General features: G+C 37.9%; 1 long non-coding RNA gene across 1 annotated transcript in view; it reads right to left on the bottom strand.

Annotated features, from left to right (window-relative positions):
* LOC144617175 (uncharacterized) overlaps positions 1-19,452 on the bottom strand; it is a 182,073-nt gene that overhangs the window by 10,446 nt on the left and 152,175 nt on the right. The gene's annotated exons all lie outside the window — the stretch shown is intronic.

Below are 19,452 nucleotides of genomic sequence, written 5' to 3'. Positions count from 1 at the left end.
CTGAGCCACCCAGGCATCCCAGAAAGTCTGTTTTTTAAGGAGACAGAAATGATTTAGTATTTTTAGTAATTTTACTTGATTCTTGAGAAGGATAAAACAATTATGAGATCACAGGTCAGTGATGAGTATTGTCTGGTTTTAAAAAGCAGTCATTCCTTCATAACTTTTCGTTAAGCCACCATTAAATATAAAAATTTAAATATTCTGTCAGCAAAACATTATTAAGTGCTGAAAAGCACCAGCAAAGGAAGACATGGAAACTTCTCAAAAGGTCTAAAATAGGATGGGTTCTAATCTTTCTTGGATAATTTCAGAGGCATCTTGTGTGATGATAAGGAAACGAAGTGGATGACCTCTCAATGTCCTTTACAGACTAGAAATTATCAGATAATGTAGTCTAATAAGTCCTTGCAGTTACCAAAATAGGAAAGGGCTTCTTTTTGATCTCTGTCATTTACTGTTTTTTTTTTTTTTTTTTTTTCTGTAGAATTAAGGACTGACTTACTTTTAAGTTAAATTGGGTGTGAAATTTTTTAGCAAAAATTTAAGTTTTTTTTAAATCTAAAGTTTTTAAGCAAAAAGGTTATTATTTTTATTTTTTATGATTTCACAAATAATATATCCTTATTTTGGAAGGACACTGAAAATACAGTAATTTCCAAGGAAGAAAAAAATATCACCCATAATTTCATCACCTATATATGTTTCTGTTTAATAATTTGGCATCTACTCATCTATTATATTTAATACAAGACATCACTGCAGGCCACATTCAATTCTTAGCCCTCTCTGGATTCAATTCATCCTCCAATGGTCTTATCTGAATTTCTACTCCTTCAAAAATTATTTTTTTGCTTTCCTTCTCATCACATCTGCTCTCAACTGTCATGACAAATCAGAGTGTCTTTTAGGTCATTTTACAATTCTGTTCACCACATCTACATTGAAGGACAGTGAATAGCTGGGTTGAGGAAAGACAGCATCAGTTGCTTTTTATTTATCAAACTACTTTCTCCTCCCTCAGAGCTTTATGTACCATTAAATGCAGTCCATTGAAAACTTCCCACAAAAATGTTCAAGGAATAAAATGGTACAAACAACTCAGGGAAACCACTTAGCCGTCTGGTATATCAACATCAAGGCTGTAGACAGCTCTCTAAAGATAACGGACATCAAAATAGAGGAAGTCTCCTGTATATAATGCAATACAAACTCACACATTCTACTATATTACATTAGTGGAAGCAAAAATTTCACTCAAGGACTTAATTCTGAAGCAAAAAGATTTAAAATTTTACATTATTTGTAATTCTTTCAATGAGGAAATTGAAGACAGTGTCAGAAGTAATACAGGTTTTAATTTTAGGCAAGGTAGGTCCAGTATGTACCAGCCGTGATCAGAATAAATTAAAAAACAAAAAAACAAAAAAAGTACAATCATGTCTCTATTAAGTTTTCATCTTTGGCTAACAAAAAGAAACTCAGTTAAAAATGAGACTCTTTGCCACAGCACCTGAGTGGGATCAGACAGGATTTTCGGGAGTAGTCATTTGTTGGGGCAATCTGTTTTCTTCTGCTAAGTGGCCTACTTCATGTTTTCCCTTTTATTCTTTTATTCGGCATGTTTGGGGGTAATCACTAAGTGTCTTGCATAGTGTTAAATACTTTCCATGGTGGTGAACTCTGAATGCAACATTTCATTTAGTCCTCATTATAAGCTTAAGGTAAGTACAATTATTATATAGATATTATATATGAGTCAATGGATTCCCAGAGATTAACTCATTTGCTTATGTTAGACTGTTAGTGAGTGTCCCCAGGCAGTATGTCATCATAGCCATCATGGTTAATGCCCAAATAGATGGCCCAATCTCATTCTCTTTATCAATATTTTTAAAAGGGAATAATATTTGTCACCAGCATCCCATATATATTTATATAATTTTTTTTTACCTTTGGGGGGAGATGGATATGTCCATTACCTTAATTGTACTAGTGGCTTCGCACATATACATCAAAATTTATCAAATTTTAAACCTTAAATAGTTGCAACTCACTGCATTTCGGTTATACCTTACTCATGCTTTAAAAAATAAATAAATAAATTATAGGGGTGCCTGGGTGGCTGAGTCCCTTCAGTGTCTGACTTCGGCTAAGGTCATGAACTTGCGGTTCGTGATTTCGAGCCCCGCGTCAGGTTCTGTGCTGACAGCTCAGAGCCTGCAGGCTGCTTCCTATTCTGTCTCCCTCTCTCTCTGCCCCTCCCCTCTTGCGCTCTGTATCTCTGTGTCTCTCAAAAATAAACGTTAACATTTTTTAAATTAAAATAAAAAAACAAATAAAATAAATGAATTCTATTTTCCTATATGAAGAGTGAGAGACTGCTCCTTGAAGGGAAAGACAAAGAGCGTCAAGCAGATTGATATGAGTAAGTTAAAGAAAACTTCTTGGAGACAGAAGGTGCTAGAGAAGCACAAGGACCAATTCTAATAAGCATAAACATTCAATCAACATGTTGTTATGATTATTATTAGTAGTAGCAATAGTAGTATGGAAATGAGTAGTATGGAGCAAAGTATTTTCCTTTCACTGGGTACCTGCTTCTCTGTCATACTCTGAGGAAGACAGAAAAAGGGGTAGGAAGCGGAATCAGAGGTCTTTACTTTGATCCATGCAATAAACATATACTAATGATCTACTGTTAGATCAGGCTTTTTATTAAATACTGGGGATGTAAGGTATACAAATACAATTCATGTTCCTGTGGAACTCTTTTACAGAGGTAGATATGGAGTTCTTTTATAGAGGTAATGCAGTATACTACAGAACACAAAAAAAAGACCTCAGTCCAGCTAATGGTAAAGTTGAGTTATAGACAGGAACATTTCCTAAAGGCAATGTCTTAAAAACTTAGTAAGGAATGATCTGATTAAGAAGGTGAAAAACTGCATTGCTAATAGTGACCACTGTGTACTAAGGCACACATTTGAAAGTGCCGACAATTTGGAGAATTCCAAGCATTTCAGTGTGGCTTCAGCATGGGCAGGATGAAATGTTAAGGGAGAAAATCAATAGGGACAAACATGGTTGTAAGTGATCAAACAGAATTCTATATCTAATGTTAAAGTATCTGGATTTTATTATGAATAATGACATAGGGTTAAAAAATTTAAGACTAGATTTAACTTGTGTGATCCATTTCAGTGACTTCTGCATATATAGAATAAAATATGCATGGTCTTTGAAATTTATGTAATAAACTGTGCAAAAGATATCTATTTTAAAAGAGTTATAACAGAGTAAAACTAGTTTGAAGACAGAAGGTGCTAACATTCTCCTTCTGTGACAGCTATAGGATTTTGTCTCGCCACAGAAAATCAGCTAAAATGTGAACCATTCTGGGTGTCTGTTATATTACCATCACTTTTCTTATTATGGGACCAGCATTGACTAGAAATTATTAGTATCTTAGAAATATGAAATCATAAAATGTCAGATCTGAAAAAAGTCTGAAACCACCTAGCCAAATTCCATTTATAGATAAGAAAACTTAGGGTCAGTGAGAAATGAATTCCCCAGTGTTGCATAATCAGAAACACACAACCGCCACTGCCTGGTCCTGATCTCCTTAATGCTCACCAGGCTGCCTCACCCGCTACATTTTCAGCACCTATTACTGATAGTTGATGGAAAAATATTATTGATCATTTGAAGATTAGCATCTGTAATGACCAGTATATAAAAATCATACGAATATACACCTGAAATTAAAGTAACACTGTGTGCCAACTATTTTTCAATTAAAAAAAACACATTAAGTTGTAGAACAAACAAACAAACAAACACATGAAGGTATTTTAAACAAGCAAGACTGATGGACAAGAATTTATGGTAGGTTTTCCAAAGTTCCTTGTCACATGGTTGCAACAAAACTTACACACGAACATTTTTCAAATCGGTGACAAGTTGAGGTATTCAAAAATGCACATAGGCTTCTGGCTCAAGATGACAGACATCTTTTCTTCTTCCCCAAAGTTTATTAAAGAGATAGCAAAGAAATCACAATAACAAAATAACAACAACAACTACAACAACAACGTTTAGAACAATTATTATGCAAAGGAGATTTTCTAAGGAGGTTTTCTAAAGAGGATGACAAATAAAAATTCCAATTATACAGGCTTGATTTTTACACCCTCCCCTAAAAATAAAGACTATCCTAATTAGGGGTATTTAGGCTCTGGGTATATAACCCTTTGATTTCCTCACTAACTAGTTAAAGACAGCTGTGGCCTTAAACTGAGCACTTGTCTCTATTGTCAAAATATTTTAATCCAAGAAAGCTAATGACAACCCATTTTCCTTTAAACAAATAAGCACTAACTCAGTGACAGAATCTTAACATTTTAAAGAATCTTAAAGATGGTATCTCCAGTCAATGTACCTTCAGATGTGGAAATAGGACACAAAGACATAGATCTAAGTATTTGAACTCAGAGTCCTGTGTCTTCAATGACAGGGCTGAAGGGCTGCCTGTGTTTCCCATTTCTGTGAATACTGCCACTTGACCTAGTTCCTTGACAACTCTCTTTCTGACTCTTCTTAGAACATATATCAGCAAGTTCTTTGAAATTTATGTTTGAACTAGATTTCAAACCTGCTCGCTTTTCCCCTTTTTAATTACATCCACACTAGTCCTAAGTCAATAATTATTTATCGTGTTTCCACAGTGCACCACGTACATTTGCACTTGCTGGTGTGAGACAGTCCCAACACTCAACAAGCTTACATTAGATTTGAAGTAATAATATGAAAAAAAAAAAACCACTAAAAAAATCAGGTAACAGAGTGATATGTGATACAAATAAAATCCCAGTTTAGATCATCAGTGTTTCAGTAAATCCTAGGGGCTACCTTTCTTTTACACTCCAAGAGTGCCACGCATGGCCCAGGTCACATTACCTACTCTGCTTTGTCATTATGGTTTCTTGTAGTCATTCCCAAGTGAGACAGAGGTGGAGACATGCAAAGGGATATACAGTTATCTGCAGATTCCACTTCTGAATGGACCTTATAAGGAGCTCTGCAGACACACTTGCCAGTGAAACAACTACAACTAGTGAATATTATAAAACAAAACAAAAAATCAACCTTTAAAAAATTTAATGTTTATTTATTTTTGAGAGAGACAGAGACAGAGAAAGAGAGAAAGCGCGAGCAGGGTAGGGGCAGAGATAGAGGGGGATAGAGGATCTGAAGTTGGCTCTGTGCCCACAGCAGAGTCTGATGTCTGGTTTGAACTCAGGAACCATGAGGTCATGACCTGAGCCGAGGTCAAGAGTCTCGCGCTAAACCAATTGAGACCCCAGACACCCCAAAATTAACCTTTTAAAGTCTCTAAAAACTGCCCTTAGGACATACAGCAAACAAAATATTTATTCAAGAAAATCTAAATGTCAATAAAAATTGCATGATGACTCTCTTGCTCTCTCCCTCCTCCCAATCTCCAGCTGAGCAGGGGAGAGCTCCACTCTGAGTGGGTGAGACCAAGAAGACTAATCCCTCTCCCCCAAACTCCCAGGTAAGGGCTACAGTAGCTTTCTAGGAAGGGCCAATGCTAGCCTTTTTCATCTCCCAGCTACGTTTCACAGAGGCTAAATTCCAGGCAAGTGCAGCCCAGAGGTTGGGAATCCCTTCCACGCTCAGTCTCAATTTGTAAGGTGAAGGCTTTCCCTCAAGTGTGCAGAACATTGCTGAAAAATCACCCATACCCTACAGATATCTAGGGAAAATGTATGCCTTTCCTTCTTCATTGACTATAGTGACCACACCTATTCCCTATACTTTCAGATTTATCATTATACCTAGACCAAGAGAGGCACTCAAATGCTTGTTGAAAAGAGAATTAAATAAAAACTCTCTCTTTTATTTCTAGTTATATAATCTTATCCATCGATATTGGGTTAAATAGTTTCCCTCCTCGATTCAGGTCCTTCCCAGAATCTCAGAATGTGACCTTATTTGGAAATAATGTCATCACAGATGTAATTAGTTAAGATGAGCTCATACTGGAGTAGGGTAGGCCCTTAACCCAATATGACTAGCATCCTCACAAGAAGAGAAGAAAAAGAGATAGACACAGGTTGGGACAGAAATTGAAGTCATGATGCCAAAAGCCAAGGAACACCAAGGAATGCCAGCAATCACTAGAAGGCAGGAGAGAGGCAAGGGGCAGATTCTACCTCTGAGCCCCCGGGAAGGAACCAACTTTGCCAACAAATTTTGGACTTTTAGCCTGAATTGTGAGGGAATACATTACTATTGTTTTTAGCCTCTAGGTTTATGGTATTTTTTTATAGCAGCCCTAGGAAGCATACACCATCTTTTTAGATTCAGCTCAAATGCTATCTCCTGCTTAACTCTTCCTTGATTCCATCTGGACTGAGTGCTTCTGAAGGAAAAGATACAACTTGTTCGCATTTGTACCCTTACTGTCTAACATACAATAGGAGATTTAGTGCCGCCTTTTGAAAAGATGAAGTTTCTTCCCTCTGGAAGCAATCTTTTCCTCTTCTGAATGCTCACAACACTTAATAAAGGAAGACAGAAAGAAGCTGATTCACGTTAGTGCCAGGACAAAATAGTGACCGTGGTGAAAAGATGTAGAACAACAACTGCAGTCCATAATAGATAACCCATAATATAGACTGAATTGATAGAAATGTGAAAGGCAGCAAATTGTTACACAGTGTTTTTCATGATTCCTAGGAACTAGGGCAGGATCCTTAGTATTTTTCCAAGAAACACTTTTTTGTCCAGGAACTCTTGAGACCCACGGTGAAATGGAGAAGATTTCTCTCTAAGAGAACATTCCCACTGGTGCAGACAGGAAGGATAAGGTAGGCATTAATTTGGGGTTGTTCTCTCTTAGGAGATACCCAGCTTAGGCTTATGATCATTCTAACATCCTATACCTGGAAGTGAAAACAACAGAATGAGCTTTGACACGTGTGGCGGGGGTCCCTTTCTTCTAGTCATGGAGAAGAGTGGTGTAAAATGCTAGGTGAGAGCAGAAAGCCTGACATTTTATTTGCATCTTCAGGAAACATCCAAGGGACTAAGAAAAAAAAATAACCTCTCATTTTTAGTGTTCAATTTGTAACAAAATACAATCGTAGAAAATCTTATTTCTTTCCCTGGATTTTCTGTTTCAGTTTGCAGCTCCCTGGCAAGCTTATTATGACGATATAGACCCAGAGAATGGCTGACATTCTCCTGAAAAATACAAACCTTAATGATACATTTTATGGTATATGATTTGAGATGCTCATCCTTGAGTGTGCATAATGCTCTGAATCATCATTGTTTTGGCATCAAGATATGATTGATATTAGATGTTATACCTAGTATTTTGTCACCTTCTAAGAGGCAACTTTTAAAATTGGATTCTTTTGAACATTTACCAACTGCACGATATTATCTCTGGAGGAATGAATATTTGGATAATTGGGAACTCTAAAACGTTGATGTAGGGATTTATGATTTGGATAAAATTACCTTCTGCAACATGAATTTTTGAGAGACTGGAAAAATTCTTACATCCCAAAAAGACTCAGAACTTATGAAGTGTATCAAGATATATTCAGATTTATACTGAGGCTTTATTGCATTTTTCATTTAACAGATTTGTGCCTCCTTTGATCTTTGATCCCAAAAGACTCAACCCAGCACACTACCATATCATATGAAACATGTGTATTTTCATGCTCAATGAAATGCAACTTTTAAACACTCAACGCTGTTTTACAAAATGTCTCATGTGAACTTAAAAGAAGATTTTCATACAAGACAACTTTGAAAATAATCACTACAATTTCAAATAACATTATCGCTTCATGTTTATTACAGTGCTTACAATTTCACCATTCTTATCTTCACCTGTGATCATAGCTCAGTGCACCCACCAGAAAAATAGATGGGTTCAACCTTTAATTATCATAATTTATTCTTTATCATTGTATTTTATCAATAAATATGTCCTTATCAGACTTTTGATACTTTTTCATGGTATTTTTTCATGATCCAGATCATATTGCTGAGTTCAAAGTAGATCTAGATATAAGGCAAAGGTTAGAAATCCCATACTGAAGCTTATATTGCCAATAATGACATCCTTTCCCCCTTTCTTTCACCATTGCCAGATATTGATTGAGCTCATTTTATGTGTAAGGCATTACTTTCTAAATACTGAATAAAATTCAAATGAGTAAGTCATAAAACCTGAAACCAAAAAGTTTAAAACAACACCTTGCTTTATAAAGCAATGTGTATTTAAGGTAGATTCAAGTAATAACTGCAAAAGGAAATCAGAGGTGAGAAGCCTTTGTGGATTAGGAAAGTCTACTGCTAAATAGGTATGGGGTTGAAGTTCATCTTGACTGTGATTTCGGAACCAAATATATAGACTTCTTGGGGGACCAAGGATTCTGATCTTTGAGCTTCTGATATTTGACTTAATTTTTCTGAAATGGCTTATAAAAGTATAAAAATTGTTATCTATGTCATGATGAAAAAATGTAAGAGACTCTTTGGCCCTAGAAAATCTTATACAAATGGTTATATGCAATAATGAGGAACACAGGTAGATTTAGCTGCAGGAAACTCCAAAAGGAAACAAACAAACATGGAAATGAGACATGAGCAATCACTTTCATACTTCCCTATTTTCCATTAGTGGTTTTTCCCCCCCTCCGGTCTCTCTTTTCCAAAGCTTAGTATTCTGTGCCATACTGTTACATACATTTCAAGACTGAAGTACACTTAGATAATATATATGTGAGCAGTTTTCTCTTGCACCCAAAGGCCCAGGAGAGGCACCCTGAAGCTGCCCCTTGCAGCTGAGCTGCAGCAGCTGGGAGAACCAGAGCTCCCAGCTTCTCCTCACTCCTCCTCACAGGGCTTCAGCCAGAGAATCTCAGCTCTTGCCTGATTTTTGTTGGTTTTTAAAGCTGGACTTCTGTATATCTTTTTTAACAACAACAACAACAACAACAACAACAACAACAACAAAGGATTTGAAAAGAAATGTTTAACTATTGGTCTATTTTAATGCTGTCATTTTAAACATGAGAAATATGAACATTTATAGAGATTAGGAGTTCCACAAGGTCGCAGCTAAGAATTTGAAAGGAAAATTAGGAAGGAATTAAATTTAATTTTCACAGTGGAAAAATCATTTTGCTTAGCCCCCATTAGTCTTATCTTTTATTTCTCTTTCTCATGAATCCAGACCATCCGAAGAAGGACAGAAATTGTCTTCTAACTTTGCAGCTCAATGCTCATAAGTACAATTACACATGTATGTACAAGTCTCCAAAAATGGGCCAGTGTTAAGAAAACCCAGCTAAGGGGTGCCTGGGTGACTCAGTCGGTTAAGGGTCTGGCTCTCAGTTTAGGCTTATGTTATGATCTACCAGTTCGTGAGTTCAAGCCCCATATCAGGCTGTGTGCTGACAGTGTGGAGCCTGCCTGGGATTCTCTTTCACTCTCTCTCTGCCCCTCCCCAATCTCTCGCTTGTGCTCTCTCAAAATAAATAAATAAACTTTTAAAAAACTAACTGAAACAAGTACCAAATAGTTAAGTGCCAATAGTTTGGTACCGATAGTTAATTACCAAAATTAGAATCACTAGTAGTAATAATGGTAATGGGAGAAGTTGTAAATTTCTAGGAGTAAAAGAAGGTGGATAGAATTGATATATATTGATATAATCAGCTATTTAGTTATTACACAAGTTAATGTTTTTAGGAAACAAATTCAAAATAAATGAATTTCAAGATAAATCTTGCGAAGACACTTATTAGTGTTCTGGTAAGTTTACATCATGAGAAAAAAATATAAAGTCATTTTAATACTTTGTGTCTGACACCCTATAGAGTTCTGTTTATCAGTAATTGGAATATTCAAGTTAGTTAAATGTAGTTCCATCTTGCATATTATCTTACATTTCAAAGGTGCAAGATTCTCACAGAGAAACATATTTCCAGTCTGTTAGTATTCGATATAAATGTAGTCCAAGTCAAATATGAAAAGGCAACATCACTATAGAAAACTATAATAACATCAAGAAAAACCCTGAATCAAAAGATACCCTTCATTATTTCACAAATGATGTCATTTAGTATGGCACAAATTTGCAGGCCAACCAACCAACCTATTGGGAGGCACAGAGTAGCCTGTAACCTAACATAACAGAATGACTATGTCCTTTGTAGTTAGATGCACTGAATTGCAAATTTAAGCTCTGAAAGATATCTTTTTGAATCTGCATTTCCTTGATTGTTTAATAGAGAGAGCAATACCTATAACGATAAGGGGATAATTAAATGTAATCATGAAATATGCAAATCTCATAACCAGGTTCTTGTCACAAGGTACGGTAAACTAATATTCAATCCAACTATACATTAATAGTTAAGTACCAAAATTACAATCAATAGGAGTAATAATGGTAATGGGATAAATTGTAAATTTCTAGGAGTAAGAGAAGACAGATAGAAGTAACACCATATAATCTCTTCTCCCTCTCAGACTTCTACAAAAAGATAAAAAAAAAAGAATTTATAAAATGGCATAAACTGTGACAAGGAAAATGAGAAAAAACGTGACCCATGGGCAGGAAATTTCAACAATTACTGGATCATGGAAAGGACGTGAAGACACATCTAGGGATGCAGCCTCAAACTTGGCCATGTGCACTGGGCTCTATATAGCCAAAGAGGTTGCTCGCCTGTTGCAGAGCTTGACATTTCGAATGTGACGTTTATAATTCACATTTAGAAATCGGGCTAAAATGTGGGCTGTTATGAGCATCCACTCCTAAATCATGGGTCTAATAGAACACAAGTAGGTGGGAACAGTTCATTCCCAGTGAGCACACAGAATGCTCCTGGCAGTGTGGTATCTATGTCCAGACAAAATGTCCTTCTGCACAGACAGGTATTTAACATCTGGGGCAAAAAAAGACCCCTGAGGAGAGCTCTACCTAACCTGATGTTAAGAGCTTTCCCAGGACCACAGCCTGCCTATCAACAGCCTATCTATGAAGAGTGAGCAACCTGGCCTTGCTTTTGTTCCACACACACAACAGTCCAAAGTAAAGGACCCACAGACCTTTCAAGAAATTTGAAAGGCTCTGATATGAAATAGAATGAAGGAAAAGGAACTTAAAAAAAATAGCTTCAGAAAAATGTATGCATTTTATATGGAGAGAGAAACAGGATCTTGTGAAACAGAAAAATCACAGAACTAGACATTAAAAGTAGCATTAAAAATAGAACATATAATAAACGAGACAGAAGACTAAGGTCAAGAAATATATCTGAGCATAGAACAAAAGATTATATAGAAAATGAGAAAAGAGATAAGAAACAAGAGGACCAGAGGAGAAACCAATAAAAGTTCCAGAAAGGGAGAATAGAAAAAAATGATGAGGAAGAAAATCAGTAAAGAAACAATTTGAGAAAATTTTCCACACCAGGAAGGCTATAGGGCATTCAAATGAAACTTAGAGCAAGAGTACCACACAAGACGTATGAAAATAAAATCAGAAATCTGGATGTATCAATTTTAAATTGCAGATTGTGGAGGATAAAGTGAAGGCCCTAAAAGTGTCCAAAAGCAATGAAAAAAAATAGTTCAGTCATAAAGGTATGAAATATAGAGTGGCCTCAGCCTTTTTCTTAGCAACAATGAATGTAAGAAGACAATGAAAAAATACCTTTGGAATTATGAGGGAAAGAGATTTTTCAACCTAGACTAGAATACTTTGGAAGACTACTATAAAGTGAGAAGACAGAATAAAGACATTTTCATCATGAAAAGACTCAAAGAATTACCTTCACTCACACTTAGGAAATTATTCAAGGATATATTTTAGCAAGGTAAGAAATGTATCTAATTAAAAGGAATACATAGACTCCAGAGAGAAAGAAAAGTAAATCTTATGATGAGAGTTCCAGCCAGGAAGCTTCTATTAGAGCAGAAGAAAAAGTTTGGGAGGGATTTCTCTTGAAAAAAGGCGATTCTATGAATGGAAATGTCAAACATTTTCAGGAGATAAAGGACAGAAGTTTAAGCACATTGCTAGAAGGTGCAGACCAACATAGAACTATGAATTTAAAACAAACAAAACAACAACAGAACCCACTTGGTAGGAAAGAGAGGAGGGCCCTGCATAGGAAGGTCACATATTAACATGTGAACTATTTCCTCATCGGAAGTAAACAGCATCTAACTCTGATGTAAGAGCAATAATTAATAAAGTAAGAGCAATAATTATTTTGTGATGTGAAAGAAAATGCCATAAAGTTAAGCCTAAAACAAAGAGAGAGTCATTGTGTCCACAAGTGGGGAATGGGGAAGGAGGGATGGTCACTGTTGCCTTTCATTGTTGTCTTATTTGAGAATTAGTTTGATAAAATAAACAATGCATTTAAATAGGCATTTAATGTCTTCAAGATAGAGTTTTCCCATAAGTGGACATTGAGATGTGTTTTCATGTGCAAATAATTTATACTGACATCTTCCTGGGAGAAACCAGGAACACAGTCGTCTGACAAGGACAAGGAAGGAAAAGAGGTAAAGAGGTGATTTCAGCAAGTCTCAGCCTCAGGTTGATCCCCTAACATCTGGTCCTGACTGTAGGCAAGGGAGCTGGGTTTTTCCACTCTGCTCCAGCTTCCAGTCTAGCTCTGCTAAGAGCTGTGCTGCCGGCAGATGAGAGCAACTCAATCTTCACATATTTTCATTTCTGGTAATGCAAGCAAAGTAGCCCTTAGATAGTCACTGAAGAAGGGCAGGTGGGGCCTTTAGAAACACAAGAACAATTAACTGGGGGAGGGTCACACAGAATGGGAAAACAGATCTGAAGAGATCTGGGCGAAACACAGTGTCCACTACAGAATGTAGTTCAAGATCATTGGATTTAATAGTCCAGCCCATGTTAGTAGGTCTAAAACTAAAATACTCTTAGCTGCTTTTAGTTCTAATGGGTCATCCTCCCAACTTCCCCAAACATATTTTAATAAATCTCTATTGAGCTCCTATATCCCCTGTCCTCAAACAGCAAAATCCATTAAATCGCACAAAATTTATTGTTATCATAAAGAAATATGCTGTGAGAAAGGCACTGGACCTGTTTCATACCATTAGGAGGTGGTTTGGTGGGGAGGGGTGGGATAGTGTTCCAAGGAACATTTCTAAGGGGAGTTGATGCTGGTGTTGAAGTACGAATGTCTTAGCTAAGCAAATAAGTGAGAAAGGTCTTTCCAAGGAGAAGTCACAGATGTGAGCCATATGCAGAGGGGGAGATCTGACTGAGCTTGGCACGATTTGGGAACTGCAAGTACTTCAGTGTGCAAGTACACATCCACTTATCAGCTTCTTTTAACAGGCTATTTGCTAATGGCAAAAAGTTAGACATGATCATGAAAGTGGATGCGGTAAGATCGCCAATGTCTTATTTTCACATTATATTGACCTTTCGTATGCATTGAAAAGCAATAATATTTTCTAATAAATCAGCCCACTGATTAGCCCACTGATTAGCCCACAGTCTAATAAATCAAACCCACAAGCAAGTTACCCTTTAAAATCTTAGCCTACTTCTCATAGAAAACACACACTGTGAAAGCACTGGTTCACCATACATGGCGGGCTGCACAAGAGATAAGAAAGCACATTCATTCCTGTTATCATTCACCTCTGGTACTTAATTCTTATCAGGGACTTTGTTGCTAATTCTATAACTTTCCCATCCTTGCTACTTATGAACCATTTCACATTGGGCAAGTTGTTTCACCTTTCAGAGACCCATATTTTCCCAGCTATAAAATAAGGTTGAATACAGTTAACTTGTAAGGTTATTATGTGGATGAAAAAAAATTAGATCATGTACACAACATAAATAATGGAGGCCATGACCCCTGCTACTTGCTAAACAGATTCCAGTTTCTTTCACTTTCAGATTATGGACCCTACTTATATACTATAACTTCTACAAGAAACTATTTCTTGTTTGGGTTCCATGTTCCAGATATACTGGTTGCATTGTGTGCAATACTCATCCTCAGAGGAAAAATCTGAGACAGGTATTATCATTCCTCCATTTTACACATAAGAAATTTTAGGAATAAAGAGATGAAGTAACTTTCCTCAAGTCACAGGCTATGTGGACAAAACCCAGGGTTCAACCTAGCTGATTCTGACGAAAAACTTGAGTCTGTTCCACTACAACAGAGCTATTTTAGCACCTGAGGTAACTCAGGATCAGCCATGAGTAATGCCTGGATGTGAAAATTTGTTTTCAATGTTCTTAAGAAGCATTTTCACAAGATCAGAGAAAAACAAAACATTGTATTTGAGCGCTGGCAATGCTGCCCATATTGGCTCACAAAGGTGGTCCTTTTGTATTTGTATTGGGTAGCCAGAGTAGGTAAACAGACACTGGACAATCAGAATGAGCATAATGCTTCTATGCTGATGCATGGTGAGTCACCCAAAGCTGTAAAAGTTAGAAGGAGGATTATACAGTAATGTAAATTTGCTTGCGTGCTAAACCATGGGACAAGATCTGAATGTATGGCACTCTAAAAGGAATTGAAATTTCTGGGGGTCAGGATTATTTTATACTGATTTAGACACTGCTTGTGGAAATTAAAAAAAAAAAAGAAAAGAAAAGAAAAGGAAAAAAAAAGGTTTTAGTGGTATGTTAGTTGGGTGCTACAGAAGCTGACACTGAAATGCAGGCAGGAGGGCAACAGGCTTGCAGGAGAAGTAACATCTATGAAAGCAAAAGGGAGGAATGATGACGCAGGGTCTGTCAAGAAAGTGTGATATAAATGCCCATGGGGGCTACGGAAGGATATTAGAGTAATCCTACAGTGAGCAGAAACTGCTCTCTCCTTCTGTCAGTCTTGTCCAGTCACTGGCTGAGGCCACCCCAAAGAGAACATGAACTTAACTCAAAGCTGAGGCACACCTGAAAAAGTGAACTGAAGGAAGCTGCCAGCTAACATCACTTCTCACACTGGGCAACGAGCCCTTCCTTGAAGGAGAATTTCAGAGTTACGTCTCTTTGTATCTGTCACAACCCATACTTTGTACCCTGTGGATTCACTGTTCCATATACATCTGGAAAACGCATGCTTGTGGGGGTAGAATTTAAAACAGGAAGGTAGAGGCTGGAATTCTCTCTCTCTTCCCAACTCCCATCCCAGGGCTGCAAGTGGTACTCATCCATCTATTTCTTCCTTCATCTTTTCAAATCCCCACTCGACTGTAACCTCTACTGGTCTCAGTGGGCAGTTTACCTTAGGTTGTATCCCAAACTCTTTCTTGAGGGATGTGAGTTCCTGGCAACCATAGTCTTCTCAGGCCAGTGTCCTGCACTTACTCATTCACAGTTACAATCGAGCAAGAAAGGAACCCAACTGGATACCTTCACATATTCCTTACTGCCCCTGTTAAATAACAGCTGCTCTAGCTCCTCCTGCTGATGAGTTTCAGTGGTCTGCTAAGACACTGACTCCTTTTCTGGTCTGCTGGTCCCTGGATACAGGGGTTCAAAGCACCAGGTAGTAGTCAGAGGTTTTAGTTCAATAGGATGTTTACTGTGTCTGTTGGCAAGAGTGTATACTCCCCCTGTTGGCCAGGATCTCTAATTCTGCAGAGCCGAGAGTGGAGGGAATGAGAAGCACAGAGTCTCCTTGGGGCATCATTAGAATTGGGAATAATAGCAATTGGAACCATTTCTGCTTCTGCCCCGATTCCCAGACCTATGCATTCTTGCTACTAGAGACACAATGCCACAGACATGTCTCTAATTTCTAGAAGATGGTATTCTAGGCTCACAGAAGACTGCCACCCAGCTGGCACTTAATTAGTGCCTTAAAAGCACCATTATGATGGTATATTCGGTAGCTGCTTCCAACTGGTATGTATGAGACAATGAGTGGATCCCAAGCTCACAGCTCACGCCTGCTCCTTCGTTGCTATGAAGTGGGACCAACCAGAGGCAGTCATTTGATGGCACATCATTTAATAAGGCATTTTGTGTACTCAGTTGATAGTGGCCATCAGGTAGATAATACTCTGCTGGTATTCATATGTGAAAGAAAAACCTTCACACTGCATGCCTACTCCCATAGGCCCATCCGAATGTCTCTACCCCAGACCGCTTTGTCCTTGATCTTCTACTTTCTATTCTAAGCCCCTGACAGCTGACCAGTCCATCTGTAACTTTGCATGAGTCTGTATATATTCCTTTTTGTTTTTTTAGTTTATTTGTTTATTCTGAGAGACAGGATGCAAGTGGGGGAGGTGCAGAGAGAGAGGGAGACTGAGACTCCCAAGCAGGCTCTATGTTATCAGCACAGAGCACGACACAGGGCTTGAACTCAGGACCTGAGCCAAGATCAAGAGTCAGACGTTTAACTGAACAGAAAGTGGATGCCCAGGTGTAGCACCTAAGGTTCTTCCCTTTGGAAAGATACTCTCTTGCCACTGTCAGTCATGGCCATTTCTGATGTACTACAACTCAAAAGCCGAGGTGGACCTAGAGATGACAGTAGCTGAAGGCTGGTTGCGACCTACTCTGAACTGGACAGTGAGCCTTGTCTTGAAGGGGTGTGTATCTTCATGTCTATCACAAGTGGACTTATTTATTCTGATAGACTCGGCATTTCTTTTTCATTCTTTTGGTAACAAGGTCTCTGTTCCCTTTAATGAAGAACCTTTCAGGCAAGTCCTGGTAAGCCTGCTCTTCTGATCCGTGGCTACAGATGAACATGCAGTAAACTGGGTCAATCATATTGTCCCCAGAGAATTGGAAACTGGAGTCATGAAAAAAAGAGAAGAAACATTAGCCCTTGGCTAATTTTGTTGTCCATTTTTTTTTCTGCTGCAGATACTATAGTTGTACACTGGTCCCTGTCCTTCTGAAAGTCCCAATGTTCCATAATTCTATAAGCTACCCCAATATCTTTGCAACACATTCCTTTGCTGTTTCATAAGTTAATCAGAGTTAATTTCCATTGCTTGCTAGAAAATGCTTGACTTACATGGGACTCTAATAGATTATACAACTGGATCTGAAACTCTAGGAAAAAGCACATTTTTGCAAACTGAAAAAGATGTTTCATTCTGGTCTGATGCAAAGCTACGAATGTACAGCTTGGTGAGCAGATGGTCCCTTTGTGCTAATGAGGAAAAGAAGCCTCTTCAAGTGGCCTTCTTGATGCTTCCTCTATGCAGGATTCAACCTTGAATGCCTTTGTTTGAGTCAATTCTTCAGACAGTGCCTATCAGATAGCAAGGCCAGAAGGAAAATAACATAGGGCAGAAATATTCTTGAAGTAGAGAAACACAATGCTTGCTGTGGTACACACTTAAGTGTGGCAAAGCTGGACAGTGGCTTGAGCAGAGAAGATGGGGTAGCAAAAATGAAGTCACTTGTTTCCTTGGATATGGTGGAAAAGAGATTACTTCAAAATGAGGAAGCAGGAAAAAGGGCTACATACAAATAAATTTTGCTTTCAGTAAGAGAAAAATAAATTTTATCCAGTTGGCTCTAATTTAGAAGTGCAAAAGCTAACCAAAGTAATTATTCCAATTTCAGCACCGAGAGAACCATTAAAGAGAAGCAGGAGTCCTTTTCAGAAGGACACAACTTTAGCATAAACTTTCAAAGGAATTCATGCCTATTTCTATTTAAAAAGCTTTCTTGAATGCACAACCTTATAAAATTGAAAGCTTTGCACAATTCCTTAGAAGAATCTGTTTGATAAAAGAAAAGCAGCTTGATTTCAAATGTTATGACTGAATATAAAAAGTTCACATGGGAAACCACAGAAGACAATTTTTCATAACGTTAATGGATAATAGGGTGGTAAGTTTCATGCCCCTGAGTGGATGGGAAAGACCTTAAGGTCATCCACTCAGTTTCCTTGCATGAGTCTTACAGATCTCCACAGAGATAGGATTTTTTACTGATAAGCATAGAGGAAAATACTATGGCCCCCTGGGAGCCATGTCAGGACAGCTCCACAGTGGTGGTCCTTCCTAGCACAGATCATCCTGTGCAATTAAATACTGGAAACAAAGTGGGAGAAAATTAGTGCCCCACGCTGCTTAACATTTAAGGCAATCAATCAAATCTTCAAATTCTGGAAAGGTACTATCTTCTTAGTGGAAAAATACCTTTTATTGGGCACCTACTACAGTTGATACCTGTTGGTCACCTCCACAATTTCTATTGCAGAGTCATTATGTTTCCAAGTAGGTAGAATTCACTGCAGTTTCTAGAAATGCAGCAGGTGACGGGGACTAATCCCAACCATGCATCCTACCATGCTGGCCACAATTATAAATTCAGCCTGGTCACCTGACCTAAATTGTTCTCACCTGGTAAATCTGAAAATGTTTGATGGGAATATTCGGGGGAAAAAAATAAAATGACACTCTCTTTTATTGGATTGTATGAGGCCTAGTACTTCTGTAGTCATATGTGGGCCCCCAAGAAAGTAACCATGAGGAGATGAAAGTCAAGAAAATAGCAGATAAATGGGCCCAGAGTTCTGTCAGAAACTGCCCTACCTATTAATCCCTTTGAGTTACTTAAGACAATCAAATTATCTTTATATTTTAATTTAGTTTAGGTTTTCTGTATTTGAAAGCAAACCATCCCAATTTACATGGAATTAACACCAGAAAGGGAGTTCTGTAAGATGGCTGTCCTCAGTTAAGATAGAGAGGAAAGGGGTACAGAACGTGTCTCTACCTCAAGTGAGAAATTGATAGTGATTGTTTTACATTAATGAAACTGTTGTGAAATTGTGGTCTAATGTTTGAACATGGATCTTTTGCTTTGTGAGGCTGCAACATTGGGGAACATGAACCAAAAACTCAGGAGAGTGTTGTTTGATTGCCATTTTCAGTAACTTCGGTAAGTTCACTCGTCACAGAGCTAAGCTGCTGTGGAACTGGTCTGTCGGAAAGGAGTGGAAGATCTGCAACTCTGCTAGGAGATGTTTTTCCTGTCCGAAGACTTCAATCCATGTCAACGAGACATCAATATTTTAGAGGATATCAGTACTGAAGAGTTAGATTTTCTACCCCAAACTCTAACGTCTCTTCTGGCAGAGACAGTAAAGGTAAAATCTTGGAAAGTTTTAAGACTGGGACACAGGTAAAGCCTGATCCACAAAGCCTCTCCAAACAGCCTTGGTAGAACAATCTCTGTCAAAGGGGACAATCTCTTCGGTGTAGAAAGACAGGATATAGCTTGCGACAAAAGGACAATTTACCTTTCTTTTGTTTTCCAGATCCACTTTGGCCAATTCACCCAGGGAGAATTTGAAGTAAGGCTTAAGCATAAGAGACTCTTAAAAACTG

The sequence above is a fragment of the Panthera onca genome, chromosome C1 (assembly GCF_046562875.1).
Source record: "Panthera onca isolate mPanOnc1 chromosome C1, mPanOnc1 haplotype 2, whole genome shotgun sequence".
Classification (NCBI taxonomy): domain Eukaryota; kingdom Metazoa; phylum Chordata; class Mammalia; order Carnivora; family Felidae; genus Panthera; species Panthera onca.
This window is presented reverse-complemented; position numbering and strand designations above follow the sequence as displayed.